General features: G+C 34.2%; 1 protein-coding gene across 13 annotated transcripts in view; it reads left to right on the forward strand.

The window, feature by feature from the left end:
- The window catches only part of LOC140742280 (homeotic protein antennapedia), a 246,585-nt gene that overhangs the window by 170,744 nt on the left and 53,250 nt on the right, over nucleotides 1–22,591 (forward strand). Inside the window, exon 1 of one of the 13 annotated variants that reach the window (XM_073073140.1) lies at nucleotides 20,829–21,518. The exons of the other annotated variants lie outside the window; for them this stretch is intronic. The gene's annotated coding sequence lies outside the window, so the exon portion shown is untranslated. Of the gene's footprint in view, nucleotides 1–20,828; nucleotides 21,519–22,591 lie in introns of those variants that run through there. 13 annotated transcript variants of the gene reach the window in all.

Raw genomic sequence — 22,591 nt, forward strand, 5'->3', positions numbered from 1 at the left:
TGTTAATTTTAGGTACGAAATTTAGTATCAAATGAATTATTTCTACCTTATAACAGCAGTGTTAGGCGCTGCTGTGTTCCGGTTTGAAGGGTGTGATAAGGGAGACAGGCTTTTCCGAGGCGTTCCAGCTTAGTCCTCAGGGGTAGCGGCGCATCTGTGGCCGACCACAGGTGGGAATATCTAATCCTATCTGGGGTTGATTACAGATGTCCATGGGCGGCAGTAGCCACTTACCATCAGGTGGACTGCATGCTCGTCTGCAACTCTTATATTCACAACTAGTGTACATAACAGTGCTTGCTAATGCTTGAGATAATAGCGAAACGCTTAACAATCGATTTAAAGGACATACTAGAAAGAATTTTCTTTAATTTATTATTACCCTAAGGCAGCGTCTCTATCGGGTGAGTTATTAGGTTACCAATTTATATAAAGCCATAAAATAAATAAGCAAATTTATTGCTGGTGCAATAAATAACTACACTTGCACGCACTCGCGCGCACCTCAGTCTGACACGCATGCGCCAGCGCTCCGTGCCAAAACATCGAATCCATGCAGGTTGTGTATGAATAGATTCAAATTGATAACTGGGCTATTTCTAATACTATTAATTGAATAATGTTTTAAAGTGAAACTGTTTTAGCTTAATAGTATTACAGTAGATTTTTATTTATGTATAGCTGATCGATATATCATTCATATATTTTTTAAAGTTTAAAACACTGATTAAATTACTTTGATTATGATGTTCTTTGTTTTGTTAATATTAGAAAATGTTGATTTCTAGAGTATTTTTGTAATAAAATAAATCAATATCTCAAAGCTGTCGACGTATTAATCCCCATGAAGAAGGAACATCACCGAATCGCTACTCACCAAAGAGCCAAGGGTGCGAATTCTGCAAAAACAGAAATCTCGTTAAGATGACAATTTATGGGTTGTTTTTGCTAAATGAAAATAGTCGCGGCCCGTGAACTGAGCAGACCTTTTTTGATTTTCTTAATGGAATCTTTTCGCTAGGGATTTGTGTCGAGCGGTGCGCTTAAGCTTTCCGTCTACTTACAATACGCAAAACTTCTAAGACTTATTTGGCCCAATTTACTTATTTGGAGCAGTCATTACTTCGTATTTTGTTCGGCTTACATAATATCAATGGCTACTTTATTTTAGGATTTTATGTGGTATCAATTTAGTCTGCTTAGTCAGAGGAAGTATTGAACCAAGTTTTGGTTTCAGACTTGAAATGATACTATGAGGTCACTGTTTCCTTTGTAACGAAGACAAAAATGAGTGCTTATTTATTTTGATATGGAAAAAAAGGTTTAGATTTGTTTTAATGTAAAAGAAATAATTCAAAAATAATAAATATACTTCATAGGTAACCTAGCTACGTTACCTAGCTACTTGTAATTACTTTGTATAGTTGCCATTCCATTTCTCTCAAATAAAACCACCGTGACGTTGATACAACTTTCTTTGTAATAAGCAGGAAGTATTTCGCGATTTATGACAAAGCGAAATTTTTGTTTCGGTCTCTCTTCGTTCATTGTTTTTTATTATTATTTTCCCACAATTCCTCGCAGGCTTTCAGCTGAAAAAAGTCGTGGAAACTCGCTTTCGCTTTAGCGGAAATGGAAAAACGGGAGGGAAATAAAGGAATAAAACGGTCGCATATGTGTTGCGAAAAACTTTAACGTTATGAGAGATGGCGCTGGCCGGTCGGACTCCTGGCGCCGACTGCTTATAGAAATATTATTTCTTTTTCGTTAACACAAATCGGAAATATAATAAATTATTTTTAGTTACGGGCTAAATATTTATTTATAAATGCTTAAAGGTATAATTGTCCATAGTTACACATGTAAGTATGTATCTATGCTTACAATTAAAATGGTACTTAGGTTAGGTCCAATAACACTGTCCCTGTAGTTCCGGGACTAGAATAGGGCTACGGTATCCCCTGCCTGTTGTAAGAGGCGACTAAAAAGGGGCTCCGGGGTTGCGGGCGGCAAGAGTGGGAGCTCGAACCGTCCAGTAAGCGACCCCGGGAAAGACGTGCGGTATGTGTGGTCGCATACCGTCGTGAACATCAGATGGTTTGGGAGGAACGAAAACTGCTCCCAGGGCAGAGCCCGATCGGGGCACCGCGCTTGGAGGACTCCGGTTGTGTTCCGTCGGAAATCCCGGAGTTCTCCAAGCGATGAGGACGGCCACCTGGGGGGGTTAGTGCGGTAAAAATCCCACATAACTCAAAATTGCTCCCACGTCGGGTACCTTTTGAAAGTTTCCCCCTCGTTAAAAAAAAAGGTCCAATAACATATTTTCCTTGATTACAATTTTAAATTGTCGTTTGATTAATATTTTTGTACAGTTCTGTTTGTTATATAACAGTAGGCTAGAGTTGAAGGTAAAACGTGGTCGTTAATTTATTTATATGTCAGCAATGATTAACATATTATATGATAGATACGCTATATTAATGGGCATCAATTAGGTACCGATGTCATATTTATAGGCCTAACATACATGTACATACTATAAATGTATGACATATGCAGTTACAGTGGTATTATGAAATAATAAATAATTAAACAATAGAACTAAATGTGAAGATTAACGCTAAAATGTATATATCTAATAAAAAACTAACATAACATACTAACGTGAATAATGTGATAATATGGATATATTTGAAGATCTCCTCTCAGAATGAGTATGAATAGGTCATGAACCACGAATAGCCAAGTGTGTATTCGTGCTCACTGCTTATACCTTTGACAACTTTGTAAGTCTTAGGTATATAGGTTTTTTACGATATTTTCCTCAATCAAAGCAAGTGTTGATTAATTTGTAAAGATTGGAGGTATGCCTAAGCATTAAGATTTTAACCGCAGTCCCAAACTTGGGTGGCCATAATTAATCTTAGCTTACCGTGACAAAAATAATATAACAACATATAACATAACGATTTATTCGCTCAAATACGAGTATATCTAAATCTAATCCAATTTTTTGAAATAGATTCTTTACAAAATTATTTTTATATGTAAATAGCAGCACAACTTCGCAAGATATAATTACATACTTATAATATGAGTTATATACATTTACACAAGTCTTTGAGGGATGTCTCGTAGTGATGTAAGCGACCACGTCGACCCCAGGGAGCGGAATACACGCCACCCTTTGTACCGTTCCCCTGCCGTTATCCTTTTCGGATACCGTTTGCTCCTACGTGGCTAAAAAACTATAGAGAGGCTAGAGATATTCTTACTGGCCTGACCTAAAGGGCTCTGGGTACCATCGATCGCCATAAATTAAGGTAAAAAAATAAATAATATTATTATTTTAACAAAGGTATAAAATAATATGAAATTAACACTTTTAATTTAATTGTGAATAAATTAAAATGCAATGTACTGAATTTAAGTAAAAACGGGTTAATTAACAGAGTAATAATATTTTCGACTTGAAATTTTCATAACTTTTGATTAAAATTATGTACCACAAAGTACCTAAATATAATTATTTTCCTTGAAGTATTGTTGTAGCTTTGTATACTTACATGTATTTTGGTAGTAGTCGTAGTTAGAAACTCATGCATATTATTAAAATTAAAGATAAGATTTAGTGTTAACACAACTCCACAGTTTCCTTGTCTCGTCACGTCTTTCTATTTTCTTTATTCCACTTTATTTTGTTGCGTCGCGTCGTTTCCGTACCGCGGACACTTTTGGTTAGTTTGTTCTGTTTTCCGCGTAATAAATAATAAAGCTTACTAACACACGGTTTACGATTGTTGTGTAGGTAAATTTAGTTTTATTTGGAGGTAATGATAATTTATCTATTAGCCCAATGTGGTACATAGCGACAATAAAGTAGTTAAGCGTACGTAATAAATATATTAAGAAGTAATTAATTATTTATGGACAGTTGTAAAAAATAATTGGTAGGTAGGTACTTAAGCAATAAAAATACGTTTAAGGTTTGGAATAATTATAACATGACCGATAAAAATACTTTAGGGTGCTATAATTTTTTAAAAAGTAAAATTATGACGAGTTTTAAGTATTTTAATAAAAATAGTGAAAAAAGTAAATATTGTGTGTAGCTTAATATTTATCAGTTGATTTTATTGTCGGACGAAATTCAAATATCGAATTAAAATCTATCTGTTAGATTTTTTATGTGATAAATGTATCCAATATTAAAAGACTATCATCATTACTTTGTACATTTAATACGTATTTATTAACATCCAATGCTTAAAAAAATTATTAAAAAGTTTATTTCCCAATGACATAAACATAGATAACCCGAAAACGTATTGTAATATCATTAAAATATACCACAACAATGTATTGCGGCGGTCATGGTCGTATTTGATATTAAACTTTTATCATAAATTAAAAATAGCGAAGCGACCGTGAAGCTGATAACCGCGATCTTTGTGCGAATTGAATGCATGTGTATTTCGTGAACCCATAAATAGAATCGATATCATTTATGCATTATCAAGCGTATTTTAATACACGCGTGTTACCAGGAATCTATTGATGTGTATTAAATGATTGAATGGTGTTAGGGTTGCCATCGTAAACATGGTTGTTAATAGGGTAACGACGCCTAAATCGTCCGTTTTTTTTAGAAGTGTTCTACGTCCGTATTAGTTCATTATGTCTCAGCAAAACCTTTTTCGATTATTATCCCGTAAAATAAAAAGTTCTTGGGCAAACAAAGAATCAGTAGGTATAAACAAAAGTATAGTCTACGGTGATATGGTCGGGTAAACAATTTTATCTACCACGTTTTAGTCTTATATCAGTTTTAAGCACGACAACCCTACATGACGTTTGAAACTGTTTTTGTAATTTATCATTCGAAATAAGGGCGGTTGTCAATGCTTGTTACGATTTTTACCGATCAACATAGTTTGGCACGCGTGTACTTTTATGCGATTCTGATAAATAGGCCCCATTTACTGGGGCTAGGGTTTTGATTTCAATAGAACAGCTTGATTTACGAGTTGAGCGTGTAATTCGTATTTCCGAAACAACGTTTTTTGGGCTTTTCATTACTACTCCATAGTTCGATGAGCCGTTAATGATATACAGTTCGTAGAAAGTCCTTCGTGCTTCAAAAGATAAAAGTTCATTAAAAAGTTCAATTAAACTTTGAAGAGTACGTTACTTTTGGTAGCAACTTTCTTTTGATCAAATTTTAAAGGTCAATCTTTAATTGTGTTTACAAGTTACTCATAACATCAAGTTGAAAGGTACTGATATATTATTATTTTAATTAAATAAATTAATACACGCATTTAATAACACGAAACTCTTTGTATTTTTATATTAATTGCAATAAAAATACTATTATTTCCAATAATTACCAATAATTATAAATTCGAAATGAAACCTTTTCAACATTAGTTTGATATATTATATTTTGAAGACGTTCCAGGGGTTGAAATGTAACTGTAATCGTTCTTACGTAGAACTACCTTATATGAGGTCGAATTTTGATGCAATAGGCCGCAATATAAACGTAATTCCATCACGCTTTTATCACATTAAAAAATCCCAAAAATATCGTATGTTAACAAGCTAAAAGCAACAACATTGTTTGTTTCACAGTAACTAAGTTTGGATATTATTTCTATCGAACTTTAAGTTTAGATTTATTTACCTATATTGTCCTAAGCGACAAAAATCTTTCATACCTCATGACTAGGTTTATGTTTCTAGAAAACGCAGTATTTATAGTTTAGAAGAATAATTTGTATGATGTTGTTGTCATCATAAATCTTAATTTTAATTAATTAAATTTAGAAATGAAAAATGGCGTCTTACTTTTATACCAAATAAAATATCTAATGTTTTCTCATTCTGTCAAGAATTAAATATTAAACTAACATTAAAAAAATCTCCATTCAAAGACCAAAAGCTTTTATTAAATTCTATTGGTAAAACAAGCGGAGTTGATTTATGCGCCATGAACGTGGCCGATAAATTGTCACTGAGGTCTCGCTTCCCTATAGACATAGCTAAAATACTTTCTTAATATCCAATATCTAATATAAACCACATAATAAAAGGTATACCTTATGGATAATAAGGTATTATCATCATTAATCACGGAAATATATTTTAGGAGGACTACCTACTAAGGTACTTCAATAGTGACTGTGTTTCCTTGTTGGTGACCGCGGTAGATTAGTATTGCAAAAAGTCATTGCTATCTTTTGTACGAAATTTCTTATACTTAATTGTTTTCTACTATGTCTGCGGGAAGTATTAAGACACCACGTAACCTATGTCATGATCACCCCGTTGCTATTCTACTCTTGGAGATGGATTTCGTCTCACAGTAAAGAAAGGAGTAACGCTCCACACTGACTAAGTATGAATTAACTGCATACATATTTTAGTTCATTATGAAGGTGTTCTACCCCTTTTGTGGTTCGACTCCGGCGGCACCACCGCCACACCGATTTCTACCTAATAACAGCAGTGTTAGGCGCTGCTGTGTTGCGTTTTGAAGGGTGTGGTAAGGGAGACAGACTTTTCCGAGGCGTTCCAGCTTAGTCCTCAGGGGTAGCGGCGCATCTGTGCCCGACCTCAGGTAGGAATATCTAATCCTATCTGGGGTTCATTACAGATGTCCATGGGTGGCAGTAGTCACTTACCATCAGATGGACTGCATGCTCGTCTGCTACTCCTATATTATAAAAAGAAATACTCGCAACTGCGTAGGCTTTTTGTACTCTAAAACACTTAAAAATAAAAATTAAATTCCAATAATTTCTTAAATACCTTTCTTTTAGTATTCAATACAATGTAGTATGAAAGCTATGAAAGAATCACTGTTATTGAATTTTATTTGTAAAACAAGCAGATTTTGATTTATGTTCTGCAAAAACCGATAGCGTGTCGCCGCGTTCGCGTCGTTCTAGACTCTGCTAGAATATTCAATTTTACAAGCAACTTGCAGTATTAAACATTGTATATAGCGGGGAATAAAGTTTACCTGTTAACTACCTACGTAAGGTAACATTGGCAAGTTGTTGATGAGTAAAATCAAGTATATAAGCACGAGTTTTTAAGTGGAAGTGGAAGTTTTAAGTGTAATGGTGAGCTTTAGAAACTCAGTATTGAAGGCAAAATATAAAATCCTATAATTTTTCATTTGCAAAAACAGCAGAACTATTGGATAGATAACGAAGGAAGAATATGGTAAAAACGGTCCCTGGTACATTTAAATGTAATTTATATATTCATTTATAATAATTATTTCCAAATAGGAAGTTGACAGGAGTTTTATAGGCGGGCCATAAGATTTGTTATTTTTTCTGCAGATTGAAATACAAATCATGTATTGTGAGTATTATATCTGCCTTGTTTTATCACCTAAAAACTGAAACATATCCGTGACAGCGCCCTTCAGTGTTACATACATAGTTTTACTTTCTGACTTCCAAGCATTAAATCGCGCAATTTCGACATATTTACATTATAAAAATATTTAGTGAGTCACAATTATAGAAATACATAAAAATATAGCTTTTTTCCGAGCTTACTAGTGTTATATTAGTCAGATTAAATACAAATGATTAAAGCTTAATAAGCGGAGCTTACTGAAACAAAGAAATACCTTAAACCACCTTTGCTAGACTGCAGGTGTCTTGATTAGAATCTAAACAAATGCAATAGGAGTACCCATTTGAAACGAACTCATTAAAGAATTTATATGCCTTCCCCGTAATACATTTAAATCGAAGACAAGTATACTAGCTATCCATTATTCCGGCTTAAATATTAGATACTTATTTTGTTTACATTGCTACGTAAATTGCTTTAATGATCAAACCGATGTATTTACTAAACGGTGTTACAGTAGAATGCAACTTTATTCCACCGTCCCATACGAAGGCAGGTGGAAAATAATCAAGTACTACCACCAACCGTCACAATGACGCTAATCTTCACAACTAACATTTGTCGGGCAACCTTGTCGATTTATCACGTTCGACGGCCATAATTTTCGCATTTACTTACCAATTTGTATTTTTTAACTATTTGTCATCGTTAACGAACCAGGAATAACTCTTCATCAACATCGCATTGTCTTCAAATAGTAATAAATTATGTCCATCACTTTTTTCTAAGCCACAGACGTTAAGCAATTGAAATTAACTTTTTTTTACCTCGACTGCTACGCTCCATGAATTTTTCTTACAGTCGCCATGACTGCGGCTCCATTTTAGTAACAACGGACAAAGTATACTATATCAACAGAGTAATCATTATTTATAATAATCAACTCACAATCACAACAGTAATTAATAATGAAAGAGAATATAAAAGCTCGTAACATGGTGTCATAACGCCTACGACACTAGTAATAAAGAATGGCGATCGTTTAGTACCTGTGTTGGCGCAACGCTATTGTTTTATAACATTGTTGTGGCAAAAATATCTCGGGCGAAAGCTACTAGATCGGAAGGATTAAGGTCACGTATGTCGGATAATATTAAGTGGACGCAGATATGCCGTTTTCGTGACTTAGATATAAAACTGATACCGAAGTAATATTGCAAAATGCAAAACACGACTCGTGTATTATGATTATGAAATATCTATCAGACCACTTGTGGGGAACACACCGTTTCATAAATGCAATTTAGATGATGTATTGCAAAAGTAGATACAGTTTGTATACAATCATGTAGTAACGGCGAAACAACGATTGAACGCTTATGAAAATGATATTATAAGTATGCGGTTTCATGCTCATTCTGATTTATTGTCTTTATAAATAAAAATAATTAGCAATATATTTATTTCTAATTTGAACCAAAAGGGTGTGGTACGAATTTAGAAACTTTAATTTCGGTTTTATAAATGACTGTTTTTCACCCAGGTTTTTCTTCACGCATAATTATGTCAACACTTAAAACAATATGACAGAACTTTCAAAGAATATAGCGAAGAACTTAACAAGGCGTAATAGTGCCTAATTTTGATCTCATAACTATTTTCGGTATTTGTTTAAAAAATGAATAGACTAGCACGGGGGTGGCCATGAGCAGAGCCGCCCAGAAATGAATCCCCTTTAGATAAACCATTCCAGCGTCATAAGTATTTTATGTCATTATAATTGGCGCCTGAATGATATAAAAGCCAATGTACTTCCTCAGCCACAAATCCCCGTTCGGTTTCAATTTCTAACGGGCCGCACCGGGAACTGTTTAAATCATGCGCCTGCGCCGAAAATAAACCGCGCGCGATCACTTCTCCGCCGCACCGTAAATTCACTGCTAATTTACAGCCCCTCAATGTTATAAATAAATAAATATTCGTCGCCACGCTACATCCTCGGCTGACAAAATGTGCCACCACTTGTATGATTCTGTCATAACAGATCCTTCGTTATGGGACCGTTTAATGGATCACACCGAACGCTTGCTCCTCGCTTACTGTTAGAATATTGTGCTAATGATTTTGCCTATTGTTGTCAAACACACATGTCCAATTTATCTTCGAGAAGAAAGCCTTTGAAACGCTCGAGATTTATTATGACGTGTAGCGGTATTTAATTCATAGACGATTTAGCCGTTTACGATTTTCTGTGCGCTGCCCATTAGATATAAATGTAAAAGGCAGGTGAAATGAATCATCAGCCCTCGATTAGATGTAACACATTTGACGCAGCGGGACGACGTCTGGTTGCCTTGTTTTATTTTATAAGCGGCGAATAAGTTTATTTGAACGAGTTCGAAGCAGTTCGTTTTGGTGCAATCAATCTTGCGGCGCTCCACAGAGTGCAATGATAGTTTAATACCGAGAAGTCACAAATTATTCCGCCACTTTCGATGGTGGAAAAGTTATCGGGTGCCAAGTGGCTGAGGTAAAGAAGCAGCCGCGCTCGCTCCGTGCCAGCGAGCATTGGTAGGATTGTGTCAGCTATTGTAATACAAATTCCCAGCCGCTCCTACCATCTGTCTTGCTGCCGAAATTCGAAAAACAATAATAGAAGAAGAGCTTCGCGACGATTAAAATGTAACGGTATCTGTGATAGTGATGGGCTTTGTATCGATGGATCCTGATATCATTAAGGCCATTGCACACTACTCTAGATTAAAAATTGTATTTTAATATTTAGCACCTACGCAAAATATACTTCAAAGTAATAATAGAGTATTAACAACATTATGCAATTTAAAACATTTTGCGTAGTGCATAACATAAATTTCAGAACACATTATTATCGCTGATAGCTTAATGTCGTTATTAATTGACGACCATCAAACGAATGTCCATTTGTCTTCTAACCGCATTCTTATTTTCCATACTAATATTACGAAAATATACATCGATAGATCAGTTACGTAGGAGCCAGCTCTATTGATATTTCGTGATGTGTCGTTGCCAGCAGGCGGGGTTTGCGTGGTGCCAAGTATGGCGGGCGCGTTAATGTACCGTCGATGCTTCGTCACATGTTTTTATTGTGGTCTGCAAGCATCGTCTGGCTATTAGGTGATGTATGTGGATACATACGGAGAGCTATGGTAACAGGAGAATAAAAAAAACCTTACCTACGCTGTAGGTAACGAAACGCAAATTGTTAGTGAGTGAGTAAAAACGTAGATTGTGTTATTTCGAGTGGAATATCCCGCACTTTAAATATAATATGTAACATTTTACAAACACTTCAATTTATATACATAAAATATTACAAGTTAATAATATTATATAAATATTTTACAACGCTAAAATTGATTTTTCGAAAAATATCCGGAAAAGATTTACATCATCCGCATTAACTACCTATAAGCATCACGGAAATATAAATTTATACATTAGTTATATTAAAAGAACGATTTCATAAGACATTTCTTAAACCAACTCTAATCTGCTTATTGCAATTCCAAGATTTTCCTATTATAAGAATGTTTCCTAATGCATTGTTGTAAAACAACATATCGTATTATAAATATGTATGTCAATTCCTTTTCGGGAGAAGGAATTTGTTTTTCTCACGCCAGAGATACATATTTGGATACACCATCATTGCATTGTTTAGAACATACTCATCAACTGCAGAAGTCGCGAACGTAACTTTTATTGCTTCGCACGGCAGTCATACTAATTTCAGAACACACACGACGCTATCCCAGACGGGTTTTCCTCAATAAATTTGCAAACACTAAAGTCGTTTAGGGTTTTCGCTTCTTTCAATTAGTTTAAAATGTAATTCATTGTAGGTATATCTAAAAAAATGTAAAGGTATACAGCCCTAGGAATCGTAGAGTTAAAAATAATTGCCTTATTTGAAAGCACAGCGCCAAGAGAATCCGTCTCAAATCAGATGCTCCGAATCGAGATCGAGTACATCCGTACAAGTACACATAACGTGATGTACATATGTGTACGTGAGAAGGGCTCGTCATGTTTTATTTATTCGCGGCTGAGTCGTAATAGAGTCGTGAGAGCGGCCGGCGCGTTTTTTGCCGACCGTAGCCTCAGTATTGAGACGTCTCTGGATGCTGATGTCTTGTTGCCTGTCGGTACTATACGCTCGACATGACAGAGACACTTATTTCTCGACTTTTTCCCCACAAGCGACAGAAGAACTCGTTTACATAGACACTACATTAATATTTTAAACCGACTGTACTACACTACGTACTCGTATGTATAATTTTATAGGTAGCGTATTGTACGGTTGTATGGCAAAAATATGGCTTTAGAAACGTATTTTTGATCAAAAGACCTTCGGAGCCAGACAGCTGCAAGAGGATATTAAAAATCCATTCATCACTCTACCAACAAAAAATAAGAATTCAGATTCACACTCGAACACGACGACTGCGAAATCTGGAGAGACGAGGAGGTATTTCCATCCACCACCCCCGCCCGATCCGTCAGGGTGGGAGCGCCTCCCTTTTGACAGGAAATGATTGTCTAATATTAGCTTTGTTATAAGGTTCCTCTTTAGGGATTTGAGCGTATCTTTTTGGACGTTCCACGCAGCTTGCTATCGATTTTGTTCCTGTATGTCGTTAAATATCTATTATAAGTCTTGGTACATAAACAATCTGTCTTGTACGTTCATGGATAAAGAACTTCTATAGCAATAAAATGAGTATATAAAACATTTAATTATTATAAACACAAACAAAATGAATAGATACTTAAATAGCCCCATTTCTATGTTATATTGCGTGTATGTCCACGTATTTACTCGTACCTATTAGCTTTAAGCTATTTATAAGCAAAAGCATACTAATTTAACCTAATTAGGACCACCGACGTTTATATCGAACGATTAATTCGTGAAGATAGACAAAGTGCTGGGACTTCGCTCGTGAAGATCATTTTTCGTAGCACGAATTTATTCGTGAAAAAAATAGTGATCACTAAATTACGACGAGAATTTCGGGTCAACGGCCGCGTCTAGCTTCGTCTCGGTAGATTTTTTGAACACCCCCGATTATCACAACAAAAAGTCGCCGCGTGTTTTCCGAAATAACCTCTCGAGTTTTATTTTGAATAAAATTTATTGGTGCGACATCTATTTCTGCTGAGCTTTCGTCAACGGTAACCGTTGCGAGCTGAATAGAGGACTATGAATAGTAGCGTCCGACTCGCTCCGTGTGGGTTACCTCGCACGATGACAGATTTGTGAATTACACACGTATTCAACGCTACTCCGGAAGATATTTTTTTCGAACGCACAAAAAAATTATTCCCGTTTATTTTTATTTAACTACAGAAAATTTATGTCCGTGCGTCGCGGTTTATACGGCTAACCGATCCAGTAATAGACGAAATGTACACATTATTTAGTTTAAAACAACAAATAATATAATACTATTTTAATTAAAACATTACGTAGCACCCGCAATACCGAAATATTAAAACAAATCACAGAATTAAATTTCGAATGGCCAATGGTTGTCCGCAAAATATTTTTGTCGAAGCGGCAATAATGCGAAACTCGCATATTGCGCGATTCTCGTGTAGATAACAGAAATAATGGGGTTCAAAAATGAAATTAATTCCAGGTTGATGATTTCAAATTGAAAAGTCACATCGGCTCGCGCCATAATTCATGTTCCTGAAACGTGGCCGGGCGGCTGTGTCGGACGCGGCGGCCAGGGCTGTGCCTTTTGTACTATTTTCGCACTCACATTTTAAAATTTTGTTTCCCATTTTTATAAGTTTGGATAAAATGTTTTGTTGTACAAACAAGTATGTTTTATATGTCTGCAGTTATTTTGTACAGATACTGTGGTATGTAGTAGATATTGACAAGAGTTGCAGATCTGTATCGGAATCTGATAGAGATAACTATTGTGCCTTATTTAATTGAAATACCATTTGTATTTTTTCTTCTAGATACTTTCTTAGACTTCTATACTTTGACTATAGCGACAATATGTGTGCATCGATCTATTATTCATAATATTTTGTCTACTAGCTGGGTATCATAGCTATTTCGTAGATATTTGACTGAAAATACTATCAATATTAAGTTTTTTCATTTTTATTTTTTGAAAATACCTGTTTATATTAAACGAGAATAAAAACGTTTCTATCTAAACAAAACCTAGTGTGTCGGTTTTCACATGTAAAAGTGTAAAATGTAAAATTTACATGTAAAAGTTTCCATTGCGTACTATTTTATGTTAGATGTTATACAAATAGCACCAAAACCTTTCTTAAAGGTATTAAAAGTATACATAAGAGTCTAATCCTCGTATTACGACACTAATCCTGCATAATCCTTTTGTTTCTTTACGCTTAGTTGCACCCGCCTTTCCGTAATCACATAAATCATAATTAATCTTTTCACGTAGTTTTTGTCACGAGCATTTCGTGTAAATATTTGCATACATTCATTTGGGGAACAACCCTAGAGTTGCTTCATTGTCACAGTCCTTTGTCGGAGGTCTTTTCCGCCTCACCACACGCGGTATCTACGAAAACGTATCTACTTTCATTTATGCACATAATGTATTAAACGCTACTGTATGTTTGTGAGGGTAGGTGTTTGCAACAGAGATTTTATAGGTGTAAGAAAATAACATTTGATCCAAAAGATATTTGAAAACGTTATTACTTATAGCATTGTTGTGTGTCGAGGAAAAAAAGGCTCTCTAAATTAGTCTAATGATTCCCTTGTCTAGTAGGGACTTTGGAACATTTTTTTTTGGAACTGTAATAATTTTACTTGTTATTAATTATATTAATACAAGCTTAATGGTCATCTATTCAAAATAAGTTGTATGAAATAATTTCGTAAGTATTTATAATAAATACTCCTTTATTTACCTACTTTCTTTATTTAAAGTCCTCCGTAAGTTCAAATTAAAAATTTACCCAAATAACGTGTAGGTTGTTTAGGTATAATTAATGTTTACAGCTTTAATTATTTTATTCCCAAAAATTAATATCGAGAAGTCGAAGAAAAGTTTATATATTTTTTGTTAATTAATATATATATATATATATATATATATAATATAAAAACGTTTAATTTATGCCACCAAGAATTTATCGAGGAATTATTTAAATTATATGCATTAAATTTTCTGGAAAATACATAATTTATTGTATAAATATTATGACAGTTTTAATTTTAAATCAGCATAAAACAAAAAACTACTGAATTTGAATTATCTTAATTAGTTACTAATTACGTACTGTACAAGCGTAGAATTTGTAAATAAAACTAATTATATGCATGGGGTACAAAAACGGGAAATTATATTCATTGTGGCAAAAAAGTAATTAAACAATTATAATATAAATAATCACGCACTCAAGCGTTAAAACGCTTAAATTTGTGCCGTTCTTAAGGCCTTTTCATACGTACATGCAACTTATTGCATGCTAAATTGATAAGGAACTTATGGAATTATTCGTCAATCTAATTGCTAAATGGAAAAATAATGTAGAAGCAAGCAAGTCCAAAAAATATTTGTTATTTAAATCGAAGTCGAAAAAATGTTTCAAAATATTCGCGTAAGTCTAAAATGTATTAAGATCCAATATAATTTAATTGAATTTGAAAATTGACTCTTTTAAAAATATTTTGACAATGTACTCGCGACTAAATAAATAAATAAAGCACGTTTGATTGGTTAAAGGTATCGCGAATATAGCAGTGGTCTGTTTGTAATCGGCCTTATTCAGTCATGAAAACTTAGTTTTATATGTAAATATCAGTGTGTGGCAGGTCTCATGTTTAATGCTGCCGCCTGTCATGAACATTTGTCGGTTGCACTATTTCAAAATGTACTTCTAGTTTGCTTACTACATACGGGTGTTCTTGTTTATAGTTCACATCAAATGTTTTGGAGCAAGAATGAATACGCTGGAACTTGAAGCTTTTTAAGCTCCAAGTTTTCAAGCTGTTTTAATAGTTTATGTGTTGTTTCTGAAAGTTTACAACAATATAAAAGGTTTGTGGATGTGTATACAATTACAAACATTCATTTTACAAATTGTATGAAATAATGTTTTACTTTTGATACTTAGTAGGTACGAGTAGTAGTAGTATTTTTATAATGTTTATCATGACTTGTAAAATTATACACGAATAATTTATTGCCGTCTCTATAACTTCATAATAAGATCATATTTAAACAAAGTAATACGTTTACAGAGATGCTATCGAATTGAATTAAGGCTTCTGTTTTTAATAAGCTCAGTGACTTTGAAGAATATCGTTTGCGTTACATGTTAATCCAACTAATTATTGTTCGTACAAGTTAATTACAAAAAGGCTCGTAAATCATTTCATCCAATCCAGCCCGCTAACTGAGGAAATACAATAGAAATATTTGCGTCCTTATCTAAACATTTGGTCAAACAAACGTTGGAAAGAGAAACCATCTTTACGAAAATTCGGCCCACAATTTGGCTGCACGAAAATTTGATAATAAATCATAATAGTTTTAGACAGACTAGGGGTAAAAAATAAACCAATTTGGAAAGTGAATTGTAAGGCACGGCGAGGTTAGTCTGTTATTAGACCAATTATGTTATTATGTATGCCGTATCTAATCCGAAAAACTAAATTGGAGTTGCCGCTGCCGGCGAATGCCCGATAGGTTCAATCATTTCTACTTGTGGGTCGCACGAAATTCGTTGCGGAAGCAATAAGGAACACGAAAATCTGACCAAATTGTTCAATAACGCATATTTTTATATCGAAGAAAATTTTCGGTAACGTACTAAATTGGGGTATGTGTATCATTTTGTTGCACATAACAGTAGGGGTGAATATAACATTTTTATTTCCTTTGCATATTTTTACGAAACTTAGTTCATTCTCCGCCATTTTAGCTTAGTATACATTGGTGACACATAGTTACATGTATTAGTAGTACTCAAATAGTTTTTTATGGGTTTTGTTAAATTTGAACGATTGTTACGAGTATCTTTAGTTAACAAACAGCATTGAATACCTAATGTACGTGGGGCATGCAAGTAATTAAAAAATTTACAATTACATCAAATTAAATGTACTTCTACATTATTGAACCTGAAATTACCATAAATATACAAGGAACCACACACAAGCGTTTCGCTACGGCCTATAGTTTGAACAAATTAAAAAGGGTGCTCTCTCAGTGTACATATTTCAAAGTTCACATTTCATAAACAACCCCGCTCTGCCCTTTAATATCCCTCACTTAACTCATATTTCATTCAATATGACCGTAATTGAAGTGATGTGACCACGCACGTTAGAATAAAATGCTTAAAGCTCCAGCGAAAAAGCTCACAATAGTTTGCAGATGGTCGGACAGATAAGGACATCGCATGAACGATTGCCTCTTTCACAATTTGTATCTTTAGCATACTTTGCCCGTGAAACAGGTTTTTCTTGTGTACGTTATGAACACGTTTTGTGTTTTCATTTCAAAGCGCGTCCTTTGTATTATCAAAATATCAAATATGAATACCAAATAAGGGTTGGGACAAAAGTAAAACGGGCATCAGTTAATTTATGCGTAAAAGAGTACATGAAATTGTAATAATAGGAGCGTGTTTGGTATATATTAATGTAATAACTCGTAGGATGGTTTATGAGTGTCGGTACCATTTTTCTAAAATTTCACGGTTGATCCATCATCCGGGGTCGTGGAAAATGGTAACGTCTTCATTATAATTGCTGAGGCCTCTGTATTATGAACTATGGAACTCTTTACAATATTCGTTTTTATTTTAATGACCATATCTGACATGAAAAAACCACAATGAAGATTAAAATGTTTATTGTAATTTGTCCCATATGTGGTAAGACTAGACATGCGTATGTAACGAATGAAATTACAACAGTTTTCTTAAAAGGCGTATAAAAATCGTGTTTATGTGCATTAAGAAATATATTTTACGCATGTTTCATACATAAAAATCGATTGCATATCGCATACGCACGCATACTTAGAAATAACTTCTGAACGTAAATACTCGTACATATTTCTGAGAATCAGTTTCCATCATCGAACATTCCGAGAGAATCGTTCACCTCAATGTTTACCAATTTTTATCTATAGTGACGCGTGTTGATAGCGTTGCAATAAATTAATTTTTTTAGGGTTCCATTGCCCAAATAGTAAAATCGGAACCGTATTACTGGATTCCGCTGTGACCGTCTGTCACAGAGCTCTTTCTCTTGAAGCGTTACAGATATACACTTGGAATTTTTACAGAGATGTACAACGGTACAACATAACAAATACTAAAAATAAAAATAACTTCAAAATAAATGAGGGTCGCCGTACGAGAAACCGCTATTTTTCAGCGCTTTTCGGTTTGTCTATTGAACCGTAATAAGTAAACAATTCAAATTCAAGGTAGACAATCACAATGTATTGACATCTATGATTGCTATGAGAAAACATATTAAAAATAAAAATAAATTAAAATTTGGTGGTACGGAACCCCGCGTATGCGAGTTCGACTTCCACTTGGCCAATTAATAATTCCATCCAACGTTTTGTTTACAAAACGGAAAGGACAGTCACCTAACCGAGCAATCTTATAAATTGTTTATCTACTATTATTTGTTTTCTATTTTCGCATATTAATTTTTAATACTCCACTGTTATTACAGTTCCTGACCGATTAATTAATCATAGTATGGTCGTTGGTTTTCATACATTCGCTATATTGTTGCAAACATGCTTTATGAAATTATTGCACCGAGAGAATTGAACCACATAATTTACATTAATCATATCTAGCTGCTCATATTTGCATAAACAGTCTAATAAATATATTTTTATTAACGATATTCAATTTAATATCATATGTGGAATTAGTTGTTTTCTGTAGCTTTTGTGTAGATAGCCAATATTTTCAAAATTGTGACTTATTGATTGATCATTAATGTTATTACTTGACGAGAAATAATTTTAAGATTTGTCTTTGGATTTGCAATTGGTAGAATCATTAATGAAAGTTACAATAACAATGTTTTCCTATACCTACTTCTTTTCCAAAACAATGTTTTATAGATCCAGAAATTGAAATGATATCATACAAGTGAGGTTAGGTTAGGTTGGAGACATGTTCATTCGAAGCGTTCCAACTTGGTCCTAAGGAACAACAACGCATGTGTAGACATCAGGTAGTGCTCTAATCTTATCTGGAGTTGATTACTGATGTCCATCGGCGGCAGTAGTCACTTACCATCAGATGGACCCTAGTTTGCTACTTTTATATTATATTAAAGAAACCTTCTCATTTACTGCATTCATAATATCCCTACAGATATAACATAAGATTATAATTTATAATATTATATATGACGATAGCAACAATTAAATAACTATATTAACTTACTCCAAGTCGCGTTCAGTCACGTAAGCTATAAAGTGATAATACGGATACTTGATAGGAACGTTTAGTCTAACTTAAGTAGGTATTTATATACCTAATTGATATATAATCTGACCTATATATTATATGGTTATATTATGTCTATATACTTGCTAATATTTTGATTAATCATAACAAAATACGTAATAGGTTTTGAGGAACCTTCTTACTATTTCAGTAAGCTAGAAATTCTTCATAATTACATTACTTAAAAAAATAAAGAAAATGCTGAACTATTTTAAATGAACATAAAAAAACACAATTTGTTTCTTTTTTTAATGAAAATATATATCCATATAAACGCACAAAAAATAAGCTTGTGCCGTAATACAAAGCTAAACTTAAGCATAAAATAACAATAAAAGATTTGCGTTGTTTAAAAATATTATATTGAACTTGACCAGAAGTAGATATGCATCCATATTGCACTGACCTATTTATCAGCTGAAATAGGTACCACAACGACCCTGTCTGCGTATGAACCAGATACAGGAGTCAAAGGTCACTAGATACGGGGAGCCAACGACTTTTTGAAAATACTTTTTTTCCTGGCAGATAACAGGAAAGTGGGTAGCGTTCTTATAAGTGCATCGAATTATTTATATAAGACTGCCTGCATGGCGGACCGATCATCGTACTACTCTGAAGCGCAAAGGATCCCAGGTTCGATCCCGGACCAGGCAAATATAATATAAGTGATGAAATTAGATATTTGTCTCTGGGTCTGGGTGTTTGTTTATTGGTCTATAAATGTGTCCATGGCACCCACAACACAAGCGACCCTAGTGTGGGATAGTGAGTGTAATAACGGTCTTTTTTATGTTTTCAACATTTTGCTCCTGAAATTTCACTGCAGTTTGAAAGCTAAATCCTCTTATACTATATCCAGTGGGAATATCATGTTCTGGTGCAATAAAAATATCGTATATCCTTGTTAGCCTCCGCAAAATATGGTTTGCAAAATTTAATAGAGATTATACGTTCCTTTATATGTATTTGGCTTAGGTACTCCTTTTCATTATTATGGAGTTGGTTTCAAATGTCCATGAACACTGATATTTACCATTACTGCATGCTTATTTTCTATCGTATAAAAATATTTATATACGAGTATATTTTGTTTTTATAATATTTTAATCGGAATTTCCTTTTGTTACAGGTAAGAACCGAGCATACAATCATCGAAGAATCTACGCAAATAAATGCAAATTCGCGGTATCCCTGCGTAGACTGGCACGTGTCCGCCATCCGATTAAGAGTTTAAGCGCCATTTACATAAAGTCGTTATTCAATTTCGCACGACCATTCGCGACAAGAGTAAAACGCGTAATTAAAGGACAGCTGAAAATCAACAGGAAACTCCAAAGGATCTCTATCTTATCCTATGGATATATTTTACGGTAAATACTATATCGATCATACGATAATATAATTATAAAATAATATAATTCCGTGATAGTTCCGATCATAAAATGGTAATTACTATCGACGTTAGTAACTGACGAACCCAGCTGTGCACGTCTAGTATAATAGCGAAATATTGACAACCAACAAGTGTCTCGTATTTTAGCCTCGGCTATACGTTAGACGTAGAGTTAGTGATGTGTTCCGATCGCAGAAACACGCATCTTTTCATAGCGTTTCCCGCCCATCCGTAGCGCAACGCTACGTGCATTCACACGCATTCGGATAATCTCTCATGTGATCGGCCACATAGCGCGTGCACGCTCTCTATAACCAGCCATTTTGTAAAACCGATACAGTTCACATTCCCTCCTGCAGTTAGGCATCATTTCGTCTGGCCGCGTTAAAAGCACGCTGCATGTTCGCACTCCCACCCGCCACAACACAAACGCAAGCATGTATGAATCATGAAGCTTCGCGTGTGCGAGTGGCCGTACGTTCGCGCTCCGCTGGAGCTTGTCAGTGTAGTGGTGGCTGTCGGTGCACGCGGGCGTGTGTGCGTGAGCCCACTCATGGCAGCGGACTATGACGGCTCGTAGATTTGACAGCTAGCTCAATGCGGGTTCAGACGTTCATTATACGCCGACCGATGTAATTTTCGTGAAATACTCGACGGTTTATTTACGTCCGATAAGACAGTGTGGTGTACGGTTTGCGCGACTTTTGTTTTGAAGTGACGTCCGAAGTTTTCGCGGGAACTTGAACTTGACATCCGCCGTATAAGAATCGCTCCAATTTACCGAATGATTTGTGACATGTATTCAAAGAGTGTTTGCCTATCATGTTCACAATTGGATCCGCTCCGTTGAAAATCTGTCTGAGGGTCTGCGGTATGAATAAAATATCAATCGTGGTTTGGTGGTCCCGACTAGACGGTATGGTTAGTGGAAAAAATAAATTGGACACACAATTATGAACTCGCTCAACGTAAATCAATTAATTATGGCAAGAAAAAGATGATACGTACATGCATATATTTGTGACAATTAAATATCATGTGATGTGTATAGACAATATTATTAAATTATTTTTATAAACATATAAGTTTAGTGCGAAGAAAAACTGTTTTAAACTAAGTTTAGTGACTGGATTTGTTTACAAGTTTTATGGATTTATTCTGAAGATATTATTTCAAGTGAACTGGAATTTTATTGGTGAGTTGTAAAATAAGTGTTACGTATTATCTTAATCAAATGTCTTACTCTACAATCTAAAAATCCTTTTTGGTACAAATGTTCCTTTTATTTTTTTGCTATCATATAGCTAAACCCTTACCTAGCAACTTTCGATAATTGCAAAAAGTTTAATCAAATTTCGTAAACATTGTTATCTACTACAAATTTGCGCCAATGTAGAGATAAACCTATTATCAACACAATTAAATAATTTAAAATAGTAGAGTTAACAAAAAATGCAAATAAAATAAAACAGCTGTGTCGGCGTCGAATAAATTTTGATAACAAATCCAGATGCACACGTCGTTAAGATTAATATAGATATTAACTGAATTAGGCATAAATATATTGTTTTCTTTACATATTGAGTGTCGGGTCATCCTTTGTAGGAGTTGCCGAAAGCAGGTACATTGAGGTCCCGACACCATTAATCAAAAATGTGGCGTTAGCTTTTAAACACGCTTTGGGAAGCCAAATAGAGTCGTCTCTACCATGAGTGGTTGAGTTCGGCACCGCCTTAGGGATGCTCATTAATCTCTTTCCGCGTTGCTGATAGAGGCCATAATGGAGTTCGTATTTTTTGTACTCAGATATGGCATCTAACTATCAATTATTTCTCTATAAATTATGTTTTAATAGACTACCCTTAAAATATTTTTTTATAATGATTAGCAATAGTTACTTTTTAACTATTTACACAGTTACTTTATTTTTGGGAGTATCTTATAAAATTTATAGAAGTAAAAAAAATCTAATTACTAGTAGTAACTAGATATTTTTTACATCTGTAAATTTTATAAGATACTTAATAAATTAATAGTAGTTACTTTGATGTTTACTCCTATTGTATTTTATGCTATGTTACGTTTTAAAGTAGTAATAGCGTTTACATTTAAGCAATATATATTTAGTTTAGGAGTATACGTCGTACATATATCCCGTTATTACCATAACAAATAATATAGTTTAATTCTACTCTATTATCTACTATTAAATATGTGATATATAAACATTAATGTAATATACATCCCACATTATTTTATCACGTCGCA

The sequence above is a fragment of the Epargyreus clarus genome, unplaced genomic scaffold (genome assembly GCF_041222505.1).
Source record: "Epargyreus clarus isolate Ecla_fem2 unplaced genomic scaffold, WU_Ecla_fem_2.2 ptg000005l, whole genome shotgun sequence".
NCBI lineage: Eukaryota > Metazoa > Arthropoda > Insecta > Lepidoptera > Hesperiidae > Epargyreus > Epargyreus clarus.